This window comes from Saccopteryx leptura, chromosome 1, assembly GCF_036850995.1.
Source record: "Saccopteryx leptura isolate mSacLep1 chromosome 1, mSacLep1_pri_phased_curated, whole genome shotgun sequence".
Taxonomy (NCBI): domain Eukaryota; kingdom Metazoa; phylum Chordata; class Mammalia; order Chiroptera; family Emballonuridae; genus Saccopteryx; species Saccopteryx leptura.
Window position 1 is genome coordinate 48,305,898 of NC_089503.1, and position 20,892 is coordinate 48,326,789.

Here is a 20,892-nt window from a genome sequence, read left to right on the forward strand (position 1 = left end):
ACATAAATATATATATAACATAAAATTTGCAATTTTAACTAGTTTTAAATTTGCAGTTCAGTGGTATTAATTACATTCACAATGTTGTGCCACCATCAGCACTATTTCCAAAACTCTTTCATCACCCTGTGCAGAAACTCTGTACCCATTAAACAAGAACTCTTCTTTCTCCCTTCCCCCAGCCCTTGGTAACCTGAATCCTACTTTCTGTCTCTATGAATTTGCCTATTCTAGCTATCTCATATAAGTAGAATTCTGAAATATTTGCAGGGTTTTTGCCTGGCTTACTTCACTTAGCATAATGTCTTCAAGATTTATCCATGTCATAACATGTATAACTACTTCATTCTTTTAAATAGCTGAATAATATTTAATTGTATGAATTTGTCACATTTTTTTTTATCCAAGGAAATGAATTTTTTTAAGGGTATTGAGTAGGTTCTGTAGAAGAAAGCCTGAAGCCTATCTAGCCAATGTGGGGCTTCAGGTTCTGTAAGGGCTTTCATTCAGAATGAATCACTGCGTGTTGAATCAAAGCTTCCTCTCTACTCTGGTCTTGAGTTAACTGCTCTGAGCCAGCCCTTCATCTGTAAAACAGGGATAAAGAATCTTGTTTAATCATTTGAGATAATCCATGTAAATCACAACTCAGCACAAACTGTGACAAATGAAAAAGGGCTCATAAATGTTGCCTATCATTACGGCTTATAAAATCATTGTTTATGCTTCTCCTTAATCCAGAATCAGACAAGTAGAACTTTTTCTAAAACGTATCCTCCTAAGGGCAGAAATTAAGCTAAGTTGCTTTTCTTGTACATGATTCCAATTGATTTTGGGGGGTGCTTAGAACTTCTGTGGAAAGGAAGAAGGTTTTCTTCTGGCTAACAGGAGCCCTGCTCTGGTCAGTCCAGCCTGGTATTCTCTTTGGATGGAAGTGGCTTTAGGGCTTTACTTTCCAAGTACAAGCTCACCCTGGGGAAGCATGAAAGGGTCACGTAGGTGGAGGAGATATCTAATGAAAGGAAATAAGAGATAGTTCCTTTTGGCATAAAGTCCTGTTGACTCGAACTGGACTTTCCTGCAATGGGAACTGGTTATAGACTGGGAGGATGTTATACATGGACCTGGATTCAAATCCCAGCTCTCTTGTTTGCAGGTCAAGCTTCCCATTTTATAGGGCTGAAAGAGGTCACCCGTGGGCACTACACAGGTGGGTAATACCCAGGAGATCTGCTACACAGAGTTGCTGCGGGCAGAGGAGCAAGCACGGAGCCCCCAGGAGAAGCTAGAACATCAGGCTGAGGTGTCGTGTTGCTCATTAGTCTTTCACTCCCTCTGGCCTCTTCTTGCATAGTCAGCTCAGACAGGTTGGCAGCGGGAGCCTTTGGTGTGGTCTTTCATCCTCAGCAAGGAAGGAGCATGACGGTTTTCCATCCATTACTGATTGAGATCCAGTAATTCTGGGTAGAGCCTCAAGCCACCTTGAGTGACCTTGTGATGTAGCCCTGCCCTCTGATTCCCAGAAGTGTTTTATTTAGTTGTAATCTTGATTTTTTGTTTATGAATCTTGTTAGAACAAAATAATCTTCACCCACAATTCAGACGCCCCAAGAAAGCAGTATGCTGCACTCTGACTTTGCTCTTGCCATTGACCAGCCAGGCCATGTGAGTGCTGGCAAAACATTTACAAGGTATGTTCTGAGACCTACCATGGGCACTCCTAACAGCGGTATAGAGCAGTGGTTTCCAACCCTTTTTGGGCCACGGACTGGTTTAATGTCAGAAAATATTTTCACGGAACCGCCTTTAGGGTGGGACGGATAAATGTATCATGTGACCGAGACAAGCGTCAAGAGTGAGTCTTAGACGGATGTAACAGAGGGAATCTGGTCATTTTTTAAAAATAAAACATCGCTCAGACTTAAATATACATAAAATGGAAATAATGTAAGTTATTTATTCTTTCTCTGCGGTCCGGTACCAAATGGCCCATGGACTGGTACCAGTCCGCGGCCTGGGGGTTGGGCACCACTGGTATAGAGGACAGACTGCATTGTAATAATGCCTATAATAATGATAATCTCTCACACAATACAGATTATTTAACCCCATCGCTTAATTTAATTATTTTCAAAAACCCTTTGTGTCTACCCTGTGATGGAAGCCTAGCCTCCTTTTTACAGATGTGGAAACTGGAACTCAGATATTGAATGCGAACAGATAGTCCATCTGGGTTCAGTATATACACTTCCGACTTCTGGTTCAGCGGTCAATTGATTTCCCCTACTATGAGGTGGGCAGTATGAAAACTCTAAATTTTATTGACTTGGTGGTTTGTGATATGGTTCCAGGGAGGTCACTTAACTTCCTTCTGCCTGGAAAAGGAGCAAATCTGTGATTTTTTTCTTTCTTTCCCAATTTCCAAAGAGGAAGCAGCTCTCAGCCAGAGCAGGCGCCTGAGCCTATTTTGCAGGCAGTGGGGTGTGCAGGTGGCTCATTGCCTGTGCCCCAGGGCAGCAGTAAATTGTTATTTGCTGATCTCTAAGCCTCTGGCAGAGATGGGGGGAGAGGGCTGGAAAGTGACATTTCTGTAAATAACCACACCTGGTTCTAAGAGTAGAAGGATTGACATGTCCCTGTAGCCTCATCAATTACCATCAACTTTTGCAAAGGGAGCCCCAGGAGAGAGAATCTCTTCACACTCTTATGATTATTTATAGACACCTCATCCTGTCCATTCTTTGGGGGAAGTTTGGTTTGCTCACAGCAGCCTCCTTCCAGGTGTGTTTATATACCTCCGGGCCCAGAGGAGTGCATCCTGCAGCCCCTCCACTACACGGGGCAGAGGGGATGCCCAACACTGGGCCATAGTGAAGATGTGGAAGGAGAGACATGGGCAGGATGCCCAAATTTCTTAGTTAGACACATGTATCTCCCAGTGAACATTGATTGAATAGCCACCTTGCTGTTAAAGAAGGCAATTCAGCATAGTGGTTAAATAAACATGCTTTGTGAGCAGATAGACCTGGATTTAAATCCCAGCTCTGCCATGTACAAACTGTGTAGCTTTCGTTACATTACTTAAAACTTTTGCCTCCATTTCCTTATCTGTAAACTGGGATAAAAATACCTCCTCTCAGAGTCATTGTGAGGTGAGAATGCAATGCTGGACACAGAAGGTGATAGGTAGGTAGATGATGCTTATTCTATTTTTTTTAGTTTTAAATATGGAATACTTTATGAATTTTCATGTTATCTTTGCCTGGGGCCATGCTAATCTTCTTTGTGTCATTCTATTTTTAGGATATGTGCTGCTGAAGCAAGCACTAGTGCCTATTCTTAGGACACTAGTTATTCTGTGTGTGTGTATGTGTGTGTAGAAACCCATGGACAGGGCCGGTCAGAGGGTACTTCTTGGCAGGAGAGGTGATTAAGCTACCTGATTGTCCAAAATGTGTTACTGGACAAGCCAGCAGGGTGCCCGCCGCCTGATTGTGGGTTGGCAGAATGCCTTAGACCAGCTTTTAGGAAAAGCTGTTTTGACTTGGGAAGGTGGCCTGGGCTCCCCATGACCAGCATCAGGGCTTGGCAGCTTCTCCAGATGGAGAGTTCTGTTGCCATGCCACACTGAGTGGATCCTTTGTTCAACGGCTAATCCAGCCCCAGCAAAAGTGAGGCTGCCTAAAGACATAAAAAGAAAAGGTACATTTTGGGGAGTTATCAGCAGTTAATGAGTTTAGCAGTCAGTATTCAAATTTCCATATTGTTTCTGATTGTTGTTGTTTTTTCAGTTGAGTCTAAATAAGATTGACATACGACAAGTGGTTGATATTTCTCTTAAGTCTCTTCAGTTGATAGATTCCTCAGCTTTCTTTTTATCCCCTTGCCATTCACTTGTTGAAGAGACCAGGTGATTTCCTATTTTCTAGATAGGACTGCATCCTGTGGTTCCCTTGCTCTTTGTCCCCTGCATTTCCTATAAAGTGGCAACGAGACCTCATGACTTTGTCTGATTCGGATTTGTTCATTTATTTGTAGATATACATTGTAGGTATTCTCCTGTGTTTCTATCAGCTGAGCCACACATTGACTTGTTGTCTCTTTTTGTGATATAACAGCCATTGATTAACCATTGTCCAGATTCACTATTTCATTTATGCGTTTGCAAAATGATGGCATTCTAATTCTAGCATTCTCCTCTCATTTATTACATGGGCTATTTCTGTAGAGATTGTGTCCTTGTCAACTATTTGATTACCTCATGCTATAGTTTAATCAAGAAAAACAAGTTAAATGCTTGGTTATTTCCCTATATTTTCCAGCACTCAGAATAGCAGGTTGGGTCCCTAACATCTGCCAGAAATGACCAATGAGATGTTTTTGTTTTATGGCATCATTAGGAACTCATCAATTTAAACACAGTCTATGTGCTTCAATCCATTGCAGTTATTGTTCTCTGATGCTCAGATATTCCTGTCTCTGGCCCGTGGGAGCCTCCGTCCTGAGTTGCTTCTCAAGTTCTGATAGGATTATGACCCCAGTAGTTGTTGATAGGTTCCTTGATTTCCGGAAAGGAAAGATATTCAAGCTTGGAAATAGAAATATTTCTTTTTTTTTTTTTTTGTATTTTTCTGAAGCTGGAAACGGGGAGAGACAGTAAGACAGACTCCCACATGCGCCCGACCGGGATCCACCTGGCACGCCCACCAGGGGTAACGCTCTGCCCACCAGGGGGCGATGCTCTGCCCCTCCGGGGCATCGCTCTGCCGTGACCAGAGCCACTCTAGTGCCTGGGGCAGAGGCCAAGGAGCCATCCCCAGCGCCCAGGCCATCTTTGCTCCAATGGAGCCTTGGCTGAGGGAGGGGAAGAGAGAGACAGAGAGGAAGGAGGGGGTGGGGGTGGAGAAGCAAATGGGCCCTTCTCCTATGTGCCCTGGCCGGGAATTGAACCCGGGTCCCCCGCACTCCAGGCTGACGCTCTACCGCTGAGCCAACCGGCCAGGGCCAGAAATATTTCTTAAAGAAAATACATATTATGAGTTTATACTAATAGCTTCTTTCTTTCTCTCTTCCTTTCTTTCTCTTTCTTTCTTCTCTTTTTTTCTTTGTCAATGATTTCTAAACTTTTCATTTTTTTATTTTTAAAATTTTTTTTACAGAGTCAAAGAGAGAGATAGATAGGGACAGACAGACAGGAATGGAGAGAGATGAGAAGCATCAATCATCAGTTTTTTGTTGCGACACCTTAGTTGTTCATTGATTGCTTTCTCATATGTGCCTTGACTGCAGGCCTTCAGCAGACTGAGTAATCCCTTGCCCGAGTCAGTGACCTTGGGTCCAAGCTGGTGAGCTTTGCTCAAACCAGATGAACCCGCACTAAAACTGGCGACCTCGGGGTCTCGAACCTGGGTCCTCTGCATCCCAGTCTGATGCTCTATCCACTGCGCCACCGCCTGGTCAAGCGATCTCTAAACTTTTTATTGGCTTGTCCCCCCACAAGGGGTGCCCCACTTCTGCTGGCTTTAATACCTCAGAACTTTGGTGTCATTAACCTCAGAAACCACTTTGCCATACAAAATCCTGCAGGTAGTGATCTTTTGGGTGGAATGTATGGAGTTGCTGTTGTCCAGGGCATTAATAAGATCGAAGTCCTCCTCTACTTCCAGCAGGTGGCGGTAGGTGGAGATCTCAGCCTCCAGTTTGACCTCGATATTCCACAGTGCCTGTATTCCTTCTGGGTCTGGCGCTGCCCCTCTGCCTGGGTCTGGGCCAGGTCTGACTCCAGGTGCAGCGGGATCCCATTGAGCTGCTCCACCTGCATGGCAAAGTGCGTCTGCACCTCCTTCAGGCTGTTCTCCAAACTGGTCTTCAGATTTCTCATGGAGTCCAGGTCAGTCTCCAAGGACCGTATCATATATTTCAGCTCCTTGAGTGTCTCTCAGCAGCTGCTATCTTAGTGGTCTGTGAGGTGACCACTGTGGGGCTCTCCTCAATCTGCTGGGACCACTAGATCCTCTTGGTTCTTCAGAGCCGGCTTGTCATACTGGGCCTGGAAGTCCACCATGATCTTGTTGAGGTCCTGAGATTTGGGGGCATACAATTTCATGGTCAACCCAGAGTTGGCAATTTAGTTTGTAGGCCATTTACTTCCTCCTTGTGGTTCTTCTTCATGAAGAACAACTCCTCCTTAAGAGCCTCGATCTCTGTCTCCAGCTGCAGCCCCGTGATACTGGTGTCATCAGTGACCTTTTGGAGCTCATTGAGTCATTCTCCACAGATGGAGCATGGCCAGCTCTGTCTCATACTTGACTCTGAAGTCATCATCAGCAAGATGGGCACTGTCAATCCGCAGAATGATGTGCACATTGTTCACAAAACCTGCAAAAATCTGAGTCCTCAGGTCCTCGATGGTTTTGAAATAATACCGCCAGTCTCTGACCTGGGGTTCATTCTTCTGCAGGTGTTCCTGGATTTTGCTCTCCAGTCTCTGATTATCAGCTCCATGCCCCTCACCCTCACTAGGCAGGAGGCCAGACATAATCTCCTTCTCAATCTGGGTGCCCCCTGTGCTTGCCAGACTCTGGCTATCCCCACAGCCAGGCTCTCAGGCCCCCAGACCCCTGCATGCTTGTGGAGTAGGACACAGAGATTCAGGAGCCCGAGCCTCCAGCACCTGCACAGACATTGGCTGCACTGCTGGCCGGCCGGGCCTGGTGCCTGGGCGACTGCATGAAGTCGACCCATAGTTTGTACAGAAGCTGGAGCAGGTGCTGAAACTCATGTTGTTCAGGGAAGAAGGTGAGAAGCCGAGTCAGGCTCAAACAATGTATACAGATGTTTTCATTCAAATTTAGGATTATAGGGCTTTCCTTAATATTTTTTATTTTATTTTCAACTTTTTCCCTTATGCTAAAAATCTTGCTTTTTAATAATAGCATAATTGCTTATTTGCTTTATCTTAATATATATGTAATTAGAAAAACAATACCAAAATTATATTATTATTGCTTGCGGTTCTTGGGTATATATCATTAGAGACAGAGTTGAATTACTATATTCAAAGCATTTAAAATAATATATCTGCATCAGTAAGCTATCAGCTCAATGCACAGTTAAATTCATTTATTTTACTTTGCCCTTGACTTTAGGAATTGCCTTTTTCATTTTGATTTACATATTTACAATCACCTAAGACATTTTTATGGTTCGAAAGTAAAATCTAAAAAATAAGATATTATTCAGAGAAGTTCAGCTTCTCTCCCCAACTCACCTCTCTTTTTTCTTCTTTCCATTTAGCCAACAATTTTATTTAAATGTTTATCTTTTCAAGCTTTTTTACATAAGCAAAACTATACATGAATACCTACCTATGTACCTATGTCTGTCTGTGTGCATATATGTATTTGTACACATTCCCTAAGATATATGGTAGTTTATTATATATACTTTAGTCTACCTTTTTCCCCCCTTAGCATAATATTCTGGAGATCATTGCATAGTAATAGAGATATTCTGCATTCCTTTCTATAGTTGCATGGTACTTCACTATTTAAGTGTAATTATAGTTTATTTAACTAGTTCCCTGTTGATGGACATTTGGGTTGTTGCTATTACAGAAACATGTATTCATGTTTTGTGTTCTCTAGGACAGATGTCTAAGAGGAGACTTCCTGGGTCAAAGGACAAGAGTGTATTGCATATATATATATAATCTTGCTATCTATTGCCAAATTCTGTTCCACAAAGGGGATTTTCTCTTTAAATATAAATTGATTTTTGTTTGTGTATATGAAGACTTGATTTTTGTATATTGGTTTTATAATCAACTTCACTAATTTTCTTGTTTGTAAAAGTGTTCTGTTGATTCCTTTGTGTTTTATATACCTACTTAAATAATTCTTAGTGCTATTAATGTAATGGTTAATAGTAATGGATTTTAGAATATTAAATCTACTATACTTGGTTATGATGAATATTTTAATGTGCTGTTAGAGTTGGTTTGCTATTTATTTAATATTTTTATTGATATTTACAAGTGTGATTGGCCTATGCTTTTCTTTTGTTGATATAATCATCTTTAGGTTGAGATTGATGTTATATTCACTTCATAAAATAACTTTTAGCAATAAAATTGCCCTAAGAATAGTCTGGACCTGGTGCATTTTGTAGGAACGCTATTTTTCAATTTCCTCTATATCTTCTGTGGCATTTTATGTTTAGACTTTCTGTCTCCTCCGGGGTTGATTTTGACAAGTTGTATTGTCTATAAAATTATCCATTTCGTCCTGGCCAGATAGCTTGGTTGGTTCGAACATCATCTGGATATGCAGAAGTTGTCAGTTTGGTCCCTGGTCAGAGCACATACAGAAACAGATTGGTGTTTCTGTCTCTGTCTCTCTCTTTCTCTCCTTTCCTCAAATCAATAAATATACTAAAAAACACACAAAATTATCTATTTCATTTACTTTCCCAAATTTATTTGCAGAAATTAACACAGTAGAATTGTATCATTTTTTAAAAAGTGCTGTTTTTATGGTTATTTTCTCCTTGTTATTTCTAATTTTATGTATATGCTTCCTTCTTTATTTCCTCAATTATGTTATTGTTGATTTTTTTAATAATTAACTTTTGGATATATTTATTCGTTCTTTTTTTTTTTTTTTTTGTATTTTTCTGAAGCTGGAAACGGGGAGGCAGTCAGACAGACTCGCGCATGCGCCTGACCGGGATCCACCCGGCATGCCCACCAAGGGCGACGCTCTGCCCACCAGGGGGCGATGCTCTGCCCCTCCGGGGCGTCGCTCTGTCGCGACCAGAGCCACTCTAGCGCCTGGGGCAGAGGTGAAGGAGCCATCCCCAGCACCCGGGCCATCCTTTGCTCCAATGGAGCCTTGGCTGCAGGAGGGGAAGAGATAGACAGAGAGGAAGGAGAGAGGGAGGGGTGGAGAAGCAGATGGGTGCCTCTCCTGTGTGCCCTGGCCGGGAATTGAACCTGGGACTTCCGTACGCCAGGCCGACGCTCTACCGCTGAGCCAACCGGCCAGGGCATTTTTTTCTTTTTTTAACTCATACCTTTTTTGAGATAGAATTTACTACTGTAAAATGCATTATGAGGAAAGTTTAATGATTTTGATAAATTGAAACACCTATGCAACAGAAGCCTAATCATATAGAAAACAATTCCATCATTGTAGGAACTTTCTTCCTCCTCCTTTCCAGAAAACCTCCTACCCCAACCCAGAGATCACAATGTTCTAATATCTATCAACATAGTTTAGTTTTATCAGTTTCAAATATTATATAAGTGGAATCATACAGTTTGTATTATCTTGTGTCTGATTGCTTGTACTAAATAGATAGTTTGAGTTGCATACATTTTCTTGAGGGTATCAATAATATATTCCTTTTAATTTCTGAGTAGTATTCTATATTAGATATACCACAGCTTATCCATTCATCTATTGATAGATTTGGTTTGTTCCAGTTCAGGGCTATAAAGAATAAAGCTGCTGTAAAGATTTTTGCACAAGTCTGTTTGTGGACACATGGTTTCATTTTACTTGAGTGAATACCTAGAAGTAGAACAGTTGACTCATAGGATAGGCAAATGCTAAACTTAGTAAGACATAGGTAGTTCCACTTCTGTGTATTTATCTGAAAGAAAAGAAAATACTAACTCAAAAAAATATATGCATTCCCTTGTTTACTGCTGCATTATTTACAATAGCCAAGACAAAACTATCTAAGTATTGATCTATGGATGAAGAAAATGCGATATGTATATCTAAATACAAGGGTGGGCAAAAGTAGATTTCCTATGCTATTGTAACGTTCTTTTAAGTTAATAAATCTATTGTTGTAATCATAACCAACATGTATTGTTCCATACAAATAACTATTAACCTACATTTGTCCATCCCTGTATGTGTGTGATGTATATACACATACACATATACATATATATACAATATAATACTATATATATATATATATATACATACATACACACAAAATGGAATATTAGTCAGCCATAAAAAATAAGGAAATCTTGCCAATTCTGACAACATGAATGGACCTTGAGGGCATTATGCTAAGTGAAATAAGTCAGGCATGAAAAGATAAATATCATATGATTTTACAGATATGTTGAAACCAAAACAAACAAACAAACAAAGCCCCCAAACTCTTAAATACAGAGAACAGATTGGTGATAGGGGGGAAAATGAGTGAATGTAATATATAGTGTTGTGACTACAGTTAATAAGACTATATCGTATATTTTAAAGTTGCTAAGAAAATGCCCAACCTGTGGTGGCGCAGTGGATAAAGTGTCGACCTGGAACACTGAAGTCGCCAGTTCAAAATCCTGGGCTTGCCTGGTCAAGGCACATATGGGAGTTGATGCTTCCTGATCTTCCCCCTCTTTTCTTTCTCTTTCTCTTTCTCTCTCTCCTTGCTAAAATGAATAAATAAAATCTTAAAAAAAGACATATATGTTAAAAAAATTAAGTTGCTAAAAAGTAGGTTTTAAAAGTTCTCATCACAAGAAAAAATTATAACTATGTGTGGTGACATGTTATATAGACTTATTGTGGTGATCATTTCACAATATATGAAAATATCAAGTAATTATGTTGTATACTAATATAATGTCAATTATATCTCAATTAAAACATTTTTTAAAATAATTAAACAAAATTATTTTAAAAAAACCCCAGATACTTATTTTTCCAAAGTGTTATACCATTAACAATCCACCAGAAATGTATGAATAGTAGTTCTGATGATATAAATAGTTTTAGCAACCTTTTAAATTTTAGTCATTCTCACAGTTCTGGGTTCTGGGAGTCCAACATCAAGGTGTCAGTGAATTTAATCTCTTCTTGGCTTGTAGATGTCTACCTTCATGTTGTGTCTTCACATTGTTTTTCCAATGTGTGAAGACATCCTTGCTGTCTTTCTGTGTGTCCAAATTTCTTCTTTATATAAGAATATTGGTAAGATTAGATTAGGCATCATCTTAACAGCTTTATTTTAACTTAATCACCTTTTAAAAAACCTTCTCTCCAGATAGTCAATTTCTGAGGTATTAGGAGTTTGGGCTTCAACATATAAAATTTGGGGGACACAATGCAGCTTATAGCAAGATCATATTGATCTATAGATCAATGTTGAGATAATTGACATCTTAATAATATTGAGCCTTCCAACTTAAGAGAATTATGTCTCTGAATATATCTAAGTCTTTTTTAATTTCCCAAAGATATTTTATAGTGTTCAGTGTAGAGGGCTTACATATAGTTTGTTAAATTTACCCCTAGATATTTTTTGGTTTTGATGCTATTGTAAATGGTATTTTTCAATTTTCAGTTGTCTGTGGCTACGACAGTGTGGGGATTGCAGGAAGGAAAGGGAGTGGGATGAGGAGGAAGAGGGTAGAGGAGGGGTAGATGGAGGGAGACTTGACTTGGGGTGGTGAGCATACAGTGCAATATAAAGATGATATATTGTAGAATTATGTGTTTGAAACCTGTATAATTTTATTAACCTATGCCACCCCAATAAACTCAATAAAATATTTTTAAATGCAGTTGCTTTTTTGTTTGTTGTATCCTGAAATCTTACTAAATTCCTGTATTAATTAGTGATTTTTTGGATAGATAAATTACATATGCAGTCATTTACTTGTTCCTTTCCAATCTTTATACCCTTTTCTTGCTTTTTTGCATTCAGTACAATGTGGAATAGAAGTGGTAAGAGTAGACAGCTTCCACTTATTCCTGATCTTAGAGGAAGGTGTTTCAGGTTTTACCATTAAGACTGAGATTAATTTTAGATTTTTCATAGATACACTTTAACAATTTGGTAGCTATGAAAATGTGTCTTTCAGATTTCCAAGTGTGGGAAGCTTAAAGACAGGAGTCCAACAGCTGCATTCTTACATCTATCACTTTGTTTGTCTTGAGGCCACATCTCCCAGGGATTTCTCCAGCCAATGCCTAGGAGATGTGGAATTCCTCTGGTGGGTGATTTTGACTTGACTCCCTGATGGCTTTGCCCAACTCTCTACAAGCTGCACTGGAGTTTCAAATGCTTCTACCACCTGCCTTCTTCCTCTCCTTCTTCATCTGGGCTCAGATTTGTACTATGATCTGACAAGTCTCTCATTTTCTTCTAGACCTTCTCTTCATTTCCTCTCATAGGCATTTCCTCTAATAAATTTCTTGCATGTCTAATCCTGTCTTATTATCTGCTTTTCAGAAGACCCATACGAACACTGAGATTAAAGGATTCCTATTCTATTCCTAGTTTGCTGAGTTTTCCCCCTTAATCATGAATATGTATTGAATTTTGTGAAAGAATTTTTCTGCATTTACTGAAACAATAATGTTTTCCTACTTTTTTCTTTTAATATAGTAATATTAATTGTTTTTTTGCCATTTTTATTAATCTTTTTATTTAATTAATTGTGTTTACATAGATTTTTGAAAGTTAAGCCAACCTTGCATTCCTGAGATAAATCCTAGTTGATCATGAAGTTTTATCATTTTTATACATTGTTGTATCTTAGTTGTGTATTTTCAAGGCTTTTATATCTATATTCACCAGTAGTATTAATCTGTAATGTCTAGTATTTTTATAAAGTTTTCAAACCAATATTATTCTGGTCTCATAAAACACATTTGGAAGTATTCCTTCCTCCTTTATTTTATAAAAATGTTTTTGTAAATTGGTACTATTTATTTTAATTCTTTTATTGATTGATTGATTTCTAGAGAGAGGAAAGGAGAGAGAGAAGACATCTATTTGTTGTTTCACTTATTTATGTATTCACTGGTTTATCGTGTATATGCCTTGACCCAGGATCAAACCTGCAACCTTGGTGTATCAGGACCATGCATTTGAGCTAACCAGCCAGGGCTCTTTTAACTGTCTTGAGGAGTGTCACCAGGGAAGCCATCTGTGCCTGGGTTTTCTCTCTTTTCTTCTTTGCGTTTTTAGTCTTTATTTCTGGCATACTTCATTGTCTATGGGGACATTATTCTGATCATTCTTCTTTTTTTTTTTTCTTAAAATAACTTTGTGTGGGATTGAAACACAATCCTTTTTTGGTGTTTATGCTTAAAGGGCTTGAATTATTCTATTCACTTTGGTAAGGAGGGTGGGCCAGGATTGTTTTCCTGGCTTTATAGCTCTGCAGTTCACTATTCTGTTGTTATTACCAAGTGTTCAAATACATGGCTTATATATTCTGACATCTGCTGGCTCTGTTAACTTCCCCCAGTTTTATCAGGAACTTTTCTTTCCTTTTTCCCTGGTGCTTTGTTCTATGTAAACTAGATTCCACCCTAAGTACTTTCTATTCAGTGCAGGCTTTTGTCCCAAAGGGAGCTCTTGTAAGTTCTAAGGGTTCATGGAACCCAGACTGCTCCAGCATTCTCTGATCCGTGGTCACCAGCTAAAGACCGCCAGGCTCCTGCTGGTTATGGCTGTTTTTCCCAAATTGTGTTTTCCTTCCCCAAGGTGTTATCTATTAGCAATTTAGGGTTTTCTGACTCTCAAGTTCAACATAAATTTTGTGTCTTCTTTGCTTCCCCCACATACTTGTTGATGTCAGATGGTCTGGGCAATATTCGTGGTTCTTTTTTCAACTGCTCATATTTTGGGGCTGGTGTGAATTCTTGTTTTGCTGTAGATATTGTCTTCAGGATTTTGCTTTTGCTATCTTAGCCTGTTTTGTGGAATGATTAAAGAAAGATAAAAAAACAAACAAACAACTATGCCTCTATTACTACCATCTTCTTGGAGTCCCTAAATGTCTTTGGAAATTTTGTGGTGAAGGTGAGGGTAAAGATATCCAATTGCATGCCCACCTTAGGAGTTTAGGCAATATGTACAAACCATTAAGAGTCCTATTTGATTTTGAAAGTGGTAAGACTCTTAAGAGAAACTACAAAATAAATATCTTCCAGATTGATGGTGATAGGCTCAGAATGCTAAAAATAATACTTGTGAAATAAAAGTGGGGGAAAAAATAAGATGCTTCTCATTGAGCTCTTCTTGGTACCAGATATTCCAGCTTTTGCATGAAAAAAAATTTTTTTTTTGACAGAGATGAGAGAGAAATAGAAGGATAGACAGACAGGATGGGAGAGAGATGAGGAGCATCAATTCTTCATTGCGGCTCCTTAGGTTGTTCACTGATTGCTTTCTCATGTGTGCCTTGATCGTGGGGCTACAGCAGACTGAGTAACCCCTTACTCAAGCCAGTGACCTTTGGCTCAATCTGGTGAGCTTTGCTCAACCCAGATGAGCCTGCGCTCAAGCTGGCGACCTCGGGGTTTCAAACCTGACTCCTCTGCGTCCCAGTCCGATGCTCTATCCACTGCGCCACCATCTGGTCAGGCTGAATTTTCTTAATTAAGTATCTCAACTATCTTATAAAGTAGGTGTTATGATCACCCCCTACTTTATCACTTTTTTTATATGGCAGGTGTATCACTTTTACTTTATAGAGTTGAAAATAAGGACTAAAATGGTTTGTAGCTTTTCCATGGGCACACAAATCTCAAACTTTAAATCTGGTGCCTGTAGCCATCTTACCATCCCATCCCTCCCCTCTTTGTACATATATACAAGTGGATGAAGGGCTCAGACAGTGAGGGAATCACTCTCAAGTAGGTACTTGAACTCTTGCCTGGGTCATAGGGTCAGCATCACTTGCCTAGCCTTAATGACTTGTCCTAAGGATACAATGCAACACTCTTCCTTACCTCACAAAAAGAAAAAACTCTTGAAAGAGTATTATAAGTGGCAATTCAGTAGTCCAATGGTAGGAAGAGAGGGCCCTCCCCAATCAGGCAGGGCAGCCAATGTGGATGTGTCGATAAGGATAAGACCAGTAGTAGAAGCTTCATTGGAGGTCACCAAATGACAGATGGGAGATCAGCCTTGGCAGAAGTATCAGGAAAGATAACTGCTCTGAATGAGAAAGTATGAGCCAGACTCCCATGCTGGAGGGAAGGTAGAGGTTCACGTCTTTGGCTTCAAAGTGATTCTCTTGAGAACCAAAGGCCACTGAAGGCAGTTGCTACCCAGAGGCAATCTGGACTAAGCATGGGGGTTCTAGAACAAGAACTTCCTGACTTCACTTTCTGGCTGTGGGGCTTCAGCAAGGTCTTTTACTTCTTTTTGTTTCCATTCCCTGAGTTGTAAAATGAGACAATAGTAACACCTGTTTCATTGTGTTTTGGGTGGGTTTAAATGAGTCAGTAATGTAAAGCACTTAGAATGATTCCTTCTGCCCTATAAATCTTTGTGTATGATTTGTCCAATTAGAATCCATCCTCATTATTTGCAGATTCTATGTTTGCAAATTTTCCTACTAGCTAAAATTCATTTGTAAGCTCAGCATCAATACTCGTGGTGCTTTCATGTCATTTGTGGAAAAGAATTTGAGCTGCCCAATGTGTGTGTCCTGGCTGAGGTTGAATTAAATTGAGGCTCCGCCTTCTTGTTTCAGCTCTTATGCTCTAAACAAGTGTCCTTTCCACAGTCTAGGTCAGGCGTCCCCAAACTATGGCCCGCGGGCCACATGTGGCCCCCTGAGGCCATTTATCTGGCCCCCACTGCACTTCCGGAAGGGGCACCTCTTTCATTGGTCAGTGAGAGGAGCACTGTATGTGGCGGCCCTCCAATAGTCTGAGGGACAATGAACTGGCCCCCTGTGTAAAAAGTTTGGGGACCCATGTTTTCTTTTGCATTTTGAGCTCTTTGTTGGTGATTTCATCATCTACCAGGCCCCCAAGTATAGTGTGCTATCTACTGTTCCCAAGCGCAAGAAGGCTGTGGTGTGCAGGACAGAGAAAATGTGCAAGACAGGCAGCATCACACCTGCCTCACCATCACTCTGTGTTGCAAACTCACAAAGTCATAACACAGCAAGGTTACTATGGCCCAGAGACATCCTGGCACGCTGGCACCATAACACCATGACAGTGCACGGCCAGAGCATTACACCATGAATGACAACATGGGACTTGGCACCAGCACAACTCCACACCGTGAGATTGGAACCAGGCTCTACACCTCACCACCACCATGCCATGCACTGAGGTTATAATGGGACAGCCTCAGAGCACACTGTACATATCATGATATCCTCACATGCGTATTATGATGTTCCCCTGACAATACACCAGTATCTTTCAAAGCTCTAACCCTGTATTATCTATTTTGACCAACTTTTTAATGGAGTCTCATGGGCTCAGAGTCCAGGTATTTTGAAGGTCTTTAACCCAGCCCAGAATCACCATTGACATAAACCTCTAAAGGAATTCCACTGGCCGCTCCCTCCCTGGTGCTCTTGGTTGACACAGCTGCCTTCTCCACTGGGTGTGAGAAGAACAGAAATCATTTCTTCCTCACCTTTATCTCTTTAACATAGCACCTGGCTCAGAGTGAGTGTAGATAAGAAAAAGGCTGTTTGGTGAATGTGGCATTGATTTAAAGAAATCCAATGACATCAAAGGGATATTGCATAAATTACAGTCACAGATCTTTAGACTAGACTAGAATCAATGTTTGCCAGAGTTTACTCATCCCTATATTAATTTTTGCCATATTCATGTATTACCAATTATTTGCTCAATATCTTTAAATGTACTCATTTTAAAAATTCACAAATTTCATCCCTTAAAAAGAAAACAAAATGCCTAAAGAATTGATGGCCCCTGTGCCACCTCTCCTTGTAGGGTTATCCCAATGGTGCATTCAGGTGCTACAGATGGCCAAGTAAAACCCAAGACAAGCTGTGCCCCCTGGAGAATGGCTGGCTCCATGGATTTGGTGGCATCAACTTAAGCCAGATGGCGGTCTTTGGGTCTGTGTGTGACCAAGGCTGGGGAAGCAGTTGCCTTCAGGAGACTTCAGTCAGCCTCCTGGGGCTTCCTGGACAGGCAGCTTGGGCTCCCGCAATTTACCCTACAGGGGCTATAATCCTGGAACTATTCCAATACCACCCTAGGTAACATTACTGAGATCTTACATTAAAGTGCCCTACTTTGTCTTTCTAATTTTCATAGCAATTGAATGAGATTGGTACTTTTCACTATCCCAAGTTTGACATCTGGGAAACTGAGACGCAGAATGGTTGTGACTTATACAAGATCACACAGATAGTGAGACGTGAGCCAGGGTTCAACCGCAAGCTGGCAGCTCCGTGGCTCCGGAATCTGGACTCCTAACCATTACACCACACGCCCTCTCCTTTTTCCTGAATTTGTATCCTTCTGTCCAGGGTGGCCAGGAGACACAAATAGGGGTAAGATGATGTCTAGTTCACAATCTTTGCTTAGATGAATCCAGGCTCTGAGGATTTGGACAAGCTAGTTGTTGAGCCTTGGAGGACCTGAGAGCCAGCGATCAGCTGAGCTGTGTGGTGCTCTGTCTCCAAACCTGTCTGCGGGCCCCAGGCAGAGCTGGCCTGAGGCACTAGAGAGACACAGTGGACGGACTCTCAGGTGTATGTAATAAATAACATAAAAAGCTAGTATGTGGCTAATTCTCTTGCCAGCATTTTGCTTGATTAAATGACACTCCCAGAGATGTGTAGTAGTAATCACTTCTTCTCTGTCACGTTCCCCTTTTCTTCCACTGATTTACTCGTGAAATCCACCTACAATTCAAGGCTTACCATGGCTGGTTATTTCTCAATTTACAATGCTTTTATCTTGCTGACTTGCTGTGACTTTGTCTTAGTTTGCTCCTGAATATGAGGGTCCCCAGATGGAAGCCTTGTCATGGTGAGCACAGATATTTACCTTAGAATATAAGCTCATTAATTTTACATAGGAATCAAGTACAGGTGCACACACGTCCATAGCAGCCCTATTTACAACAGCCAAGGAGTGGAAATTGCCCAAATGTCCATCAATGGTTGAGTGGATAAACAAAATGTGATAGATTCACACAATGAAATATTATCTGGCCACAAAAGGGAATAAACCTTGAAAGATTAGGCGAAGTATAAGAAACAATACCCAAAATATCACGAGGTTCCATTGATATGAACTATCCCAAATAGGCAAACTCATAGAGATAGATGTAGATCAGGGTTGCTAGGGGCTGGGGAGAGAAGAACAGAAAACAACTGTTTTAGGGTATCCTGTTGGGGTGATGAAACCATTTTGGAACCAGTAGAGACAGTGGTTACAAAACATTGTGAATGTACTCAATGGCATGAAATGGTCACCTTCAAATGGTGAGTTTTACATTATGTAAATCTTACCTTAATGAAAATGAGGCCAAAATTTAAAAAATGCTACATAGGAGAGATTTGGTTAAAGCATTATATGATTTTTAGAAAGGATCTGAACTCATGCCGGCAACTACCTAGTCCTTCAGTGGAAGTATCGTAGATGTATTTCCCCATCTCTACATATTTCCAATGAACAGCGCATTCTGCACACTGATAAGGTTGCAACATGTTGTAACCAGGGGTGTCCCAGGAAAGTATTTGGGGTGACATAAGGGTAATAAGGACAGGAAAAGAGCCCAGGCAGGGGAGTTAGGCTCTGATTCAAGACACATTAGGCCATTTCTTCTGCTTAAGGTATCGGAGAGAGGAGACCTTTTTTCAGTTCAATTTCTCTATGATCTACATAAAAGTGATCAGAGATATATAATAAAGAAGCAATATAGTTTTAGAGAATTCGAGTATGTTCTTCATGATTTTTTTCTGTAACATTTATTGTTTTACCTAATTGTAAAAGCAACATAACACCTACTATAAATTGGGAAGAACATAAAGCATAAGGAAAAGGGGAGAATCACCTGTTATTCACCGTGTAGAAGTAGCTGTTTTAACAGTGTCATATATCTTGTCCAGTATTTTATCTGTGCCTTTTATTCACATAGCTAAAATCATATGGTATACACAAATTTTTAAGCTACTTCTATTTCCCATAATATAGAATAAGTATTCCTATGGTTTATTAAAACTACTTTGTAAACATTGTTGTGTTGGCTGCACAGTATTCTATTGTAGGAGGTATGGTTTGTTTAACCAGTCCCTTATCATTAGACATTTTTTTTTATTTTGCTGTTTGGGAGTTAATACTGAAATCTTCTCAAATACAATTGCTGTCACGGGTGGAGTGACCCCGGAGGTCACATGGAGCTAATTGTGCTACTGATGATTCAGAGGTGATGACTGGGTATACTCTTGGGAAGGTATGTGGTTATACTTTTCCTAGTAGGAACCAAACTTACAGCTATAAATATTCTGTTCGGAGAATAAACAGGAGGGTGACATCAGCACACAGCCTCGACAGGAAAGAACCCAAAGCTGACAGACTCATTCAGGCAGCTTCCCAGTGAAGAGGGAGTCCTGGCCTAAAGATGTAGAATTTTTGTGTCTCAGTAAACATTTCCTGAGCAGTCTCTAGATGGCAGGCAATGGGGACCCTGTGGGAATAAGGCACCTCCTTTACTCAAAGGAGCACGCTGTGCAGGCGCCAAGCAGACGGGGGTGTGATTGTGAAGAGTGCTGGGCCGAGGGGTCTGAGCCGCGATAGGGCTGTGCATTCTGGGAGCACAGAGCTGTGTGCTGGGCCCAGCCTTGGGTTGGGGGTGGGAGGTAGCGACAAGGAGGCTTCCCATAGAAGGTGACTCCTTTGCTGACATTCAGTAGATGATCTGGAATCACACAGCCCTCTGAGCACTACTGTGGATCCCCCCATGGGCTACCCACTTTCCGATTCCCCACTTACCAGGCGGCCACTGGTGAATACTTTGGCTCTCCATAGAGCAACACTGCACTGTGGGTGCACTTCTCGTTGCCACGGCCATGCTAGCTAGCATCTGCTCTTGAGCTTGGTTCCCATGAGTCTATCTCTGAGAAACAGGCTTGCCCTTTGTTCCAACCTGGCGAGTTTTCTGAGCCTGTAAGGCAAAGGATGCCAGGGCTCGAGACATGATGAATTCACCAAGCTGATCCAACTCCCAATTGCGGCCTCTCCAGGAGTACCACAGCTTCCTGCCTGCCTTTTCCTTTCTAGCCGCTACCGCTCCCTCTCAAGGGGGCTGTGCCAAGTAAGGAAGATGACGTGAGCAGTGAGCCTGGCTCAGAGCTGCTCCGCAGTCCGATTCTCGGCCCCCTTCCTTGCAGACTGTCCTGCCTCTGTGCGAGGGCAGCTGATGAGTGGGGATGAGTCACCAGTTCACAAATACCCTCCAGCTAGTTCTCCCAGTTCATTATCCAAACCATCAGTCAGTGTGACTAATTGTTACTTTTTGAGATAAATGTTTAAAATATCATCTCCTATGACAACGTTCTTTAGAAGCTCAAGGACTTGCTGGAGGTGGCAGGGAAAGATAGCACGTATGCACCGCGCAGCCAGAAAACAATACTGGAAACAATTGGACTGTCATGGTTCCCGCGCTGGAATGCGCCAGCACAGCCTGGCTGGTTGGTTGTGGCTGGTGTGGGATCTGACCAGGCAGCACTCACGTGCTAGCACTTCCCCTCAAGGCCCAGTACAAAGGCGAGCTTCTTTCTTGGCTCTCCCCCGCTCTGCACCTCTGCTAGCCCCTGGCACCAGACACCTTTATACTGTGTGGGGCACAGAGGCTCTCCTTCCCTAGACCTCTGTGTCTCAGCGTGTACCTAGAAACAGTCCTATGGAAAAGCCTGATGTGGCTGCACCAAGAACAACAAACACCCTGCTCTCCGTCCCTCCTGTGAACTGAGAGCTGACCGAGTTGGACTGAGTGGCTTCTCCGGTGGTAGGAGCAAAGTCACCAAAGAATGGGAGGCAGATGCCTTAGACCAGGGGTCCCCAAACTTTTTTCACAGGGGGCCAGTTCACTGTGCCTCAGACCGTTGGAGGG

General features: G+C 41.4%; 1 non-coding gene and 1 pseudogene across 1 annotated transcript; both read right to left on the minus strand.

Moving 5' to 3' along the window:
- Positions 1-3,221: 3,221 nt before the first annotated feature.
- LOC136390304 (U6 spliceosomal RNA) lies at positions 3,222-3,327 on the minus strand. The gene has a single exon (XR_010748720.1). It is a non-coding gene; the product is annotated as a U6 spliceosomal RNA (small nuclear RNA).
- A 2,195-nt stretch (positions 3,328-5,522) lies between these two features.
- Positions 5,523-6,781, minus strand: LOC136388765 (keratin, type I cytoskeletal 18 pseudogene; annotated as a pseudogene).
- Between the last annotated feature and the right edge of the window lie 14,111 nt (positions 6,782-20,892).